Raw genomic sequence first — 9,896 nt, 5'->3', positions numbered from 1 at the left:
ATCAAGCGAAGATTATATCAGAAGATTCAAGGATAATGGTTCGTATATTTAACTCTAACCGGTATTGATTGTTCTAACTAGTATTTATTGATTTTGTGATGAGTTACCACAAATCGTGATGAGTTATCCCACCGACAAGTTTTGGTGGTATTTTTGTGACGAGTTATGATCACTTGAATAGATACACTACACCTAGCAAATTGTGTTATAATTTCTTTGGGCCAACATGAAATCTTAATGTCTATATATTGAGATTACAATGAGTTATTTTACATGAGTGAATGTGATGTGTTGTGTGTGAAAGGAAAAAGGGTTAAGTTGTAGAGTATGCAGAAGAGTAGTGTTGAATATGTTTAGAAGGATCTAATCAAGCAAATATTGTGCTACTTAGATAGATCAAACCAATCCTATTTCTTTCTAACAATCACATCAGAATTCAAATCCCCTAACCGGGCAAGCTCTAACAAGCCTCTTTGTATAAATCCTCTAAAAAGGTGATCCATTAGTTTGGGTTCAAAAATCCTCCACCGAGGTTACTCCTAATAGGGTACTACCTTTAATAGGGTACAAGCTTCTAATCAAGCTTTGGGATCTCTAACAAGATTCACTCCTAGCAGAGCACTTTGTAGACCCTAACTGGTCAGCTATCTATTACTAAAGATAGTTAACTTGTGAGTTCCATCTCATGATGGTTTTTACCTATTTGGGTTTGACACATACAAACACTTGTGTTATGGTGGATGTATTACTTATTGTGGATGTTGTTATATCATTTTGGATTACATGCATTGTGTTTAAAAGTTTTGTTAAGTTCATCTACCGGTTAGTATTTGAAGTAGTTTTATTTTTGGTGTCACCGATTCACCCTCCCCTCTTAGTGCTTTTCAAGTCCATAAATTGGTATCAAAGCCTAACTTCTTTAAAGCCTAATCACTTAGAAGGGAACCTTGAAATCACAATGGGGACATGAGCTACCTTGAGATGGCTAGAGAGCTAGAAGCTAGCAAAAATGAGATTGAAGCCGATAGGGTCAAATTGCAAGCTTCACAAGTCAAAAGGAGAGAGATAACTGAACAACTGTTAGAAATATTTGACAATAGTTCTTCAGATGAGGCCAATATTGATGCTTTAGCCAAGGAAGTTGAAAAGTTAAACGGTGATAAACTAAATCTAAGGAGAGATCTAAAAGGTCTTACTATCTGCATGAGTGAGGAACTGGAAGCTAGAGAGCTGTTGAAGATCTTATCAAGGAAAGAGATCAAGAGATTGCCAAGATCAAGTGAGAAAATGCTACCTTGCATGAGCATTTAAATGTTGAAAAAGAAGAGAAGGAGAACTTAAAGCTAGATCTCTAATTAGGATCATCTCTGAGAGAGAACCTGTCAAAGCATAATGAAGATCTCACCAAACAGCTTACCGAAGCTAATGGGAAATTGGAAATGTTCAACAAGAGTTCTACTTTGCTTGAAGAACAAATTCAATCACAAAGGATGAAAGGTGATACCTCTAGACTTGGTTTTCATACAACTAAAAAAGGTTAATCCTCTAGTACTAAGAGCAACACTCTTAAGAACAAATCTGCTCCTAAGATCAAGAAGCCTACCAGTAAGAAGGTCTTTAAACCTATTTGTTTTGTTTGCCATAAACTTGGTCACACTGCAAATGTTTGTAAAGACAAACCTAACAGAAATGCAAGCTACAATACTAATGCTAGGTATGTGTCCAAGAAATTTGAAGGTCATTGCTTCACATGTAGAATGTATGGACATAGATCTGTTGAGTGCAGATATGGAGCAAATAATCTTGTACCACATGCATCCAAGACCAAATGGCAAGTGGATGAGGAACTTTGACAACTGGGTCAACATGAACTAGCAAAGACCCTACGACAACTAGTTTAGTCCATTTTATATGGAATAGGTAACAAATGTCATTTTTACCATCTGTAATAACTTTGGTCATGTGGCTATGAACTACAGAAGAAGAACTGGGAGAGGAAATGCAGGACCTTGGAAATCATCTGGTATGGCCTGCTATCACTGTAACAAACCAGGGCACTTAGCCAAATTATGTAGATCCAGAAATAGAAAACCAATCAATTATTCTAAGGATCAGAAAGGAAAGAAGAAAGTTAATGTTGAAGAAACGAGAGAGGAAATGAATTGGATATGGAAGAAGAAAAGCGATGACTCACCTAGAGAAGAAAATGTTCCTTCACCTAGTGAAGAGAACATTTCACCAGTGAATTATGCCTTTTGAATATGGCTAAGGGGATCTCAATGGTAAATCCACCTTTGAACCCCTTGAGATAAATGAGTGGTAAGAGAATATTTGAAGCATGAAATTTTGATAACCATTTTGTCAATATGTTATCAACCGGTTTCTCCTTGAGCGGTGAAATTAGGGTTTGTAACTGTGAGATTTTGCCAAGATCTAGAGGCAATGGAAAACACAAATAAGAGAGAACAAAATAGATGATAGGAATAAACTGTATTCTATCAAGATGCAAAATATGATCAATTGGATCATCACAAGATGTTCAATGATTGCCCGTACAAGCAATGTAGATGAGTCTGCTTATATAGGCAAGGCTAGGGATATGTGAGCACACAAACATGACATGTGGCTTAATAAGAAACAAGGGTAGGTAGGAAATAGGTGTGGGTAGGTAGGAGAAACAATAAAGTAATCCACATGAGTTGGAATGTAACAACAAGATAAGATCAACACCATAATAGGTGAAAATTATCCTATACACACTATCCCAATGTGGCACAAACAACCAAGTGTCTCATAAATACATTTCCTAAGTAAACTTAAGTAAGGTGTAATAATATCCAAGATGAATAATTATTTACACCAACACCTCCCCTTATGTGAAACTTAGGGGAATGCACTAAAGTCTACAATGCAACTAAGAAATGCGAGATAGGTCCCAACTACGAGGCCATGTTAGGTACCCATGTACAAATGCAAATGCAATCTCCCATAAACGGAGAAAGAGAGAAAAGCCCAATGGGAAAAAACCCTCCCCCAAAAGAGAGATGATGAAAGCACACAATGCTCTCAATGATGAATGAGAAAAACAAAAATATGTTCCTCCCATAAGAGAGAAGAAGAGACCATGAAGCCCTCACTCAATGTCGAATCTCCTACAAAGATGGTCCAATGATGATGACCAAAATACCTCCCCATTAGGAAGAAAGAGAGCCAATGCTACACCAATAATGTCAAAGTGTGACAAAACCAGGTACCAAGTCGATGATGATGAATCACTCATTGCAACAAAATAAAGATCAGGCATGGAGACAAGCTTCTTTGAGCATCATCTAGATACTCGTAAATGGAAGAAAAACCACGGTAATCCAAGTCTCACGGGAGCCATGCACAAATGTGTACAATCTAAGTCTCAATTGGAGTCATGCACCAAGTCTCACAAGATATTCCTAATATATGTGTACAAGAGGATTACATCAAATATGTCAACAATGACAAGATACAAAGAGGTGTGGGACTTTATGATAGTGCAAGTACAATATTGGTTATGCAAGAGCATAAAACAAGATAGTGCAAATCTCAAAACGTGAAAATGATGCCACCAAGAATCCCTATAGAATACTACAGAAAAAGACGTCTCCGATTGGGATGTGGCCAAGAGATATAAAGGAGAAAATCAACCCCCCCTTGACTGCTGGTTGGAAGCACTGCAAGACAGGTATTGAAGTGACAAAAAAAAATGTTCCCAATTTGACTTATTCCATGATATTTGTGTTTTTAAAAGATTTTAAAAATCTAAAAAAAAACAATTTCTTATAGCCCATAAAAAAAACTATTAAAAAGGTAAAAAAGGCGATAGTCATTTTTTTGAAATAAAAAAACTTTAATAATAATTTATTAAAGAAAAAAAACTTCATAAAAAAAGTTTATTTTTTTAATTATTAAAGAAAACTTATTTTAAAAAAATCTAGAGGCAATGGAAAGCACAAATAAGAGAGAACAAAATAGATGATAGGAATAAACTATATTCTATCAACATGCAAAATATGATCAACTAGATCATTACAAGATGTTCAATGATTTCCCATACAAACAATGTAGATGAGCTTGCTTATATAGGCAAGGCTAGGGATATGTGAGTGCACAAACATGACATGTGGCTCAATAAGAAACAAGGGTAGGTAGGAAATAGGTGGGGGTAGTAGGAGAAACAAAAAAATATTCCACATGAGGTGGAATGTAACAACAAGATAAGATCAACACCATAAAAGGTGGAAATTCTCCTATACACACTATCCCAATGTGGCACAAACACCCAAGTGTCTCATACCCAAACTACTATTAAATGCATTTCCGAAGTAAACTTAAGTAAGGTGTAATAATATAAAAATATGAATAATTATTTACACCAACAGTAACCCTAACAGGAGAGAATTTAATGCAGTAGGTAAATAGGATAAAAGAAATTTTTTACCCTAATGCATTTGAGAAAGAAATTTGGAGCGCTTGTTGAGCTAAAAGAGTTTGTTGGTTGATAATTGTTGAAGTTGCATTGTGTTTTGCAATCAAGCTGATTTGAAGTTTGCAGAAGATCGAATTGGTGTGCACTTGGGCATTCAACCAGTAAATGGGGCAACGTGTGCATGATATAAGGTATTTCTTTGAAAATCCTACTTCGAATCTTGTTCATCTGCAATGGCATCATCTTCAAAGACTGTAGAAAGGTTAATGATTACATTTGATCCAATTGAAGTTGTAGAGGTAGAACAAATTGTCTCGTATAATGCATTATCACAAGTTCCAAGTGGAGTTTTAATGAAAGGAGATTTGTCAAGTTATATTGATTGTAAGTGTACGTTAGGAAATAGGAAATCATCACAAACAAAGATAAACATAATCATCAATCACAAGTGCATTCATTGCAATGAATCTATCCTAAGACACATTCAATAGAGACATGAAAACAAAGCATACAAAACTAAATATTATGCAAACCATAGACATGATTTGAATGCTCCTTCATGCGGCTCCATTGTTCTTCTTTCCTCTCCAAATAGTTGTGGATCTCACCTACAAGTGCACACATAATTGAAAGCAAGTAGACCGGATTTTTGATCAAGAGTACTAGAAGCTTAGATTCGATAGCCTAATTATCAATTACCAATTACCAATTTTAAGGGGTTTGATTGAAGAAATTCATCCAATTTATAGAAGAATTGGAGAGATGACAAGATTAGCATGATTCAATTCAAATGGAAATTGCAAATCAATTATGTCGATTATGACAAATTATGACAAATTATGCACCTTCTATGCAAAATTTGTTGATTGATAATTTATGACAAATTATGACAACTTCTATGTCAAAATTGATTGATTGTCAATTATGACAAATTTATGACAAATTGACATGTCATTTCCATGAATTTAGGAGAGAAATAGGAGGAAAATGAAATTAGGAATTAGAAAATTAAGAAATTAGGAAATTGATGGAAATTAGGAATTTGAAATTAGGTAAATTAATTAATAATCTTTCATTTATTAATTAATTCACAAAGAGGAATAATTAGCCAATTAAATGAACATTTAATTGCAATGAGAAGACTTAGGATAAATAAACAATTTATTAATCCTAAAGGAAGAAATGACACACACAAGGTTAAATGATTAAATCATAAAACCCTAGAAGATGAATTAGGTCTTGATGAAAGATAATTGATTTGATCATGATTTGATTTTGGATTGATAAATGACCAATGTGATAAATGTTTTGATTGAGAAAATGCGCCAATTGACGAGGAACAATGACAAATTGATCCAAATTGACATATTTGAGACAGACAACGATCGATGACAAATTGATCGCAAAATGACAAGATTGAACAAGATGACAAGAGATGATGATAAATAGATTGCAAAATGACAGGATTGAAAATGACCATGATCAATGACGAATTGATCACAAAATGACAAGATCGAACATGACAATGACCGATGACAAATTCATCGTTAAACGACAAGATTGAAGGATTGATGATAAATCGACAAGATTGATAAGAGGACAACGATCAATGACAAATCGATTGCAAGATTGATAGGAGGACAAAACCCTAATGAGGATTGATGATGTCCAAAATGATGATAAATAAGCACGCACATTGATGCAATAGGATAAGATCGATTAAAATCATGACTGGATAGTGTTGTCAACAAGACCAAATTTGAAAGCGAGACCGAATGAAGAATGTAGAAGAATGACTCGATGCTTGCAAATGATAAAAACCAAGTGCGTGACATAGGAGAAATGTTAATGCGACGCAAAAACCTAAAATGAGGCAATGCGCAAATGTTAAGGTATGACCTCGCAAGCGTTGACCATTTTTAGGTGTCTACAGTAAGATAGATGATCTAGGATCACTATACATTTAAACTCAGCTAAAATCCCTCTTGATGAGAATGGAAAGATTCAAACATAGTATGCTAGGGTTTTCGAGAAAGGTTTTCACAACGTTGCTTATTTTCTAGAAGATTTTGAGGAAGAGCATATTAGAATTATTTTGAGTCAGGTTCATGGTGAGAATATGTACTTAGAGATAACTCACACAATTACCAAGGAAGCCATTTAGGCTATAACTAGTTATTTCTCAACCGGTGAAGTACTTGAGCTGAGATGAATTTCAAAAGAGACAACATTCTCACTAACCAGTTCAACATCTGATAAGCGTGATTTTTTTGTTAACAATATCAGAGACCCAACAATGAAATTGGTAGCAATGGTGATAGGCTACCGGGTATTTTACTCTAGTAGACTAAATAGTGTTCCATCTGTAGCAATTCATACAGCTTACAAGATGATAGTTGAAAATGCAGATTATGATATTTGTGAGGCTATTAGGAGACAACTGTTTCTAAATTTGCAATCTATCAAGAAGGACAACAGTCTAAAGTTCAAGTATGAATAGTTGTTGGTCGGGTTATTCTTTTATTTTCAAAATTTGCTCATGAGAATAGGTGATATTGAATGGTCAAAGGACCTAATGGTATTTGCACAAATCAAGAAAAACATCAAGGCTATAACGAACACTTTCCCTTCTACTATGAATAAGTATTTCAATGAGTTTTAGAAGAAGATGAGCATGAGAATGAGATTTCCTGAAGATGTGGTAAGTCATTTTGCAAAAGACATTGTTTTCACTGTTACCACTGATTTTTGTTTAATGCAAGAAATTGAGCCAAGGAAAGAAGAAATGGAAGATATGAGTTATGAGGTGAACCATGACTTACTGGTTGGTTATGCTAATAATCTATTAGCATCTCCTAAAGATAAAAAGAAGACAAAACTGGATATTGTGGCATTCTAGGACGCACAAGACAAAACAATATTGCTCCTACCACAAGTGGGAAAGGAAAGAAAAAGAAAACTGATGAAGCACTTCTGGCAATAAAGAATACAAGGGTGACTCAGAGTATTCAAACCAAAAAGGAACCGGCACCTAAAGTCTATACAAAAAAGGAGAATGTACCAAAGAAGAGAAACTAGAAACTTATTCTCCAAGCAGAATCTGAGGATACTAATACTGAAGAAGAACCTAAGAAGATGAAAGCTACCAGTAGAGTAGCAAAGATAGTAAAGGAAGTAGCAAAGGCAACTCTACCTATTGATATATCATCTTACAAGCTTGATACCCATTTTGAAAGAACAATGAAGACATTAGGGAGGAATAGGTTTGACAATGTTAAAGAGCATTTTGATTCCTTCACTGAAGATGAGAAGAAGCAAGTCATTGAATAGGTAATCACTCATTTGTGTCATTATAGTAGATATCCACATGAACTGGAAAAGGATATCTCAAATTCTCTGTACACTATTCTGTTAGATAAATGGGAGGAATCTATAAAATTGGAAAAAGAAATCATTGATGAAGTATTTGTATAATATTTTCCTGAATTTTCTAAAGATGAAATTAGTGCTTTAGTCGATCATTACAAATCTCAATTTATGTTCAAAGCAAGTAAAGCTACTCAGTGGAAAGAGGGAAATTATTGAAACTGAGACCCATCAAATAGCCCATGAAATCAGAAAGATGCAAGAACTCATCCATTCCTCTATGAATGAGGAAGATGTTGTTAATCAACTGAAAATGGATGAAGAAGACATTGTTCAAGCTGATGAGGTCTATCCTATCAAGAAGAAGGATGACACCATTATTCATGTTGATAATGATGTTCAGGACATAGTTGATCTATCTGGAGACAACACTGCACCAGATATGGAACCTCCATAAATCACTGATACACAAATTACTTTAGTTGAGCAACCAACAACTCAACCGAAAGTGGACAATCCATCGGGAATAGAACAAATTGAGAAACCCCAATCCCCACTGGTCTTACAAGAAATTCAGAAGGAGTCTATGGAAAATGTTGTCACACAGAATTGTTAACAAGAAGCACATAAAAATCTAGAGAAAGTAATCATTAAGGTTACATCCTCTAAACCGGAAAAGCCATTAGTCACTCCGCAGATTGATGAGGATTATGATTATTCATTAGGCATTTTAGGGCCTATCATTGTTGACAACAAGAGAACATCTGAAATGATGAAGATTGCAAGTGTTATGCAATCTAGAGCGCATAAGAAGAGACTTAAAGAGCAAAGGGTTGAAGCTGAAACTATTCAGAATGTAGTAGATATTTTATCTGGTCTACTACTAGAAACTTCTACAGCACATCTGACATCCCCTATTAGAAAACTTGGTCAGTTGGTCACTGACGCATCTAATCAAATCAAGTCACTCAAAGAAGCAACACCAACCTATGTTGAGAAGAGTCACAAGAAGATGTATGGAGAGAAACTTGCAAAGGACATTGATATTGGCAAAGAGGCTCTGTCACATAATAAAGATTTGTTGAGTAAATCTATTGAAACAAGAGGAAAGTATCTTGCTTCTACCTCTAATGTTTCATTCTATTATTATGACATCACAAAAAGACAAATAGAAATAGAGAAAGAGATACAAAGGATATGCAATGCATATATCCCACTTCAGGACTCTATATTTGCTTTTAGCAAATCTGTAGATAATTTGCACAACAGGTTGGAGACTTATGATCATGAGAAGGCAAAGAGACTCTGGTCTCTCAAGGAACTCAAGAGTCTACTCACATCACAAGTGGACATACTACAAAGAGCCTACTCAAAAGCAGAAGCTATCTTAGCAACTCCAAAAACCTGTACACTAGATTCAATGGAAGAATTTCATACACAACTTATGTCTACAAAAGAGTACACTAAGAACGTGCTAGCGACATGGTCAAATGCCATATCACAGTTGAAGAAGAACTTTAATTATATTTTTATGAGATTAGCTAATGCATGAACTTTTTAAGTTATTATTGTATATGCTGAACACTTTGATACAAATTTTCTATATATATATATATTTTGCTTTTTCAATTTGGCATTGTTGTCAAAGGGGGAGTAGAAATATGTATGTGTGTTTTTGAAAATTTTGTATAATGTATGCATTAAGGGAGAGAATATGTATATGTGTAAATTTTGTTTTATATGCACACTTAGCATATTACTATAAACTTTGCTAAGTGTTGCCATCAATGCCAAAGGGGGAGATTGTTGGCTTGATGATGATTGTAATATATTAATCATATGTTGTCATTGATGAAACACATACACACACATATGTTTATATTGTTTACTGGTATAACTTCAAGTTGTTTATTCTACAACTGGTATGCTAGAAGTTATGATAAGAGGTTTATCTCTAACTGGTACTTTGTGACAACCGGTATATGCATAGAAGACAACCAGTGGATACATATTAGTCACATTCACATGAAGATCAAGCAGAGATTATATCAAAAGATTCAAGGATAACAGT

The sequence above is a fragment of the Cryptomeria japonica genome, chromosome 8 (assembly GCF_030272615.1).
Source record: "Cryptomeria japonica chromosome 8, Sugi_1.0, whole genome shotgun sequence".
NCBI lineage: Eukaryota > Viridiplantae > Streptophyta > Pinopsida > Cupressales > Cupressaceae > Cryptomeria > Cryptomeria japonica.
This window is presented reverse-complemented; position numbering follows the sequence as displayed.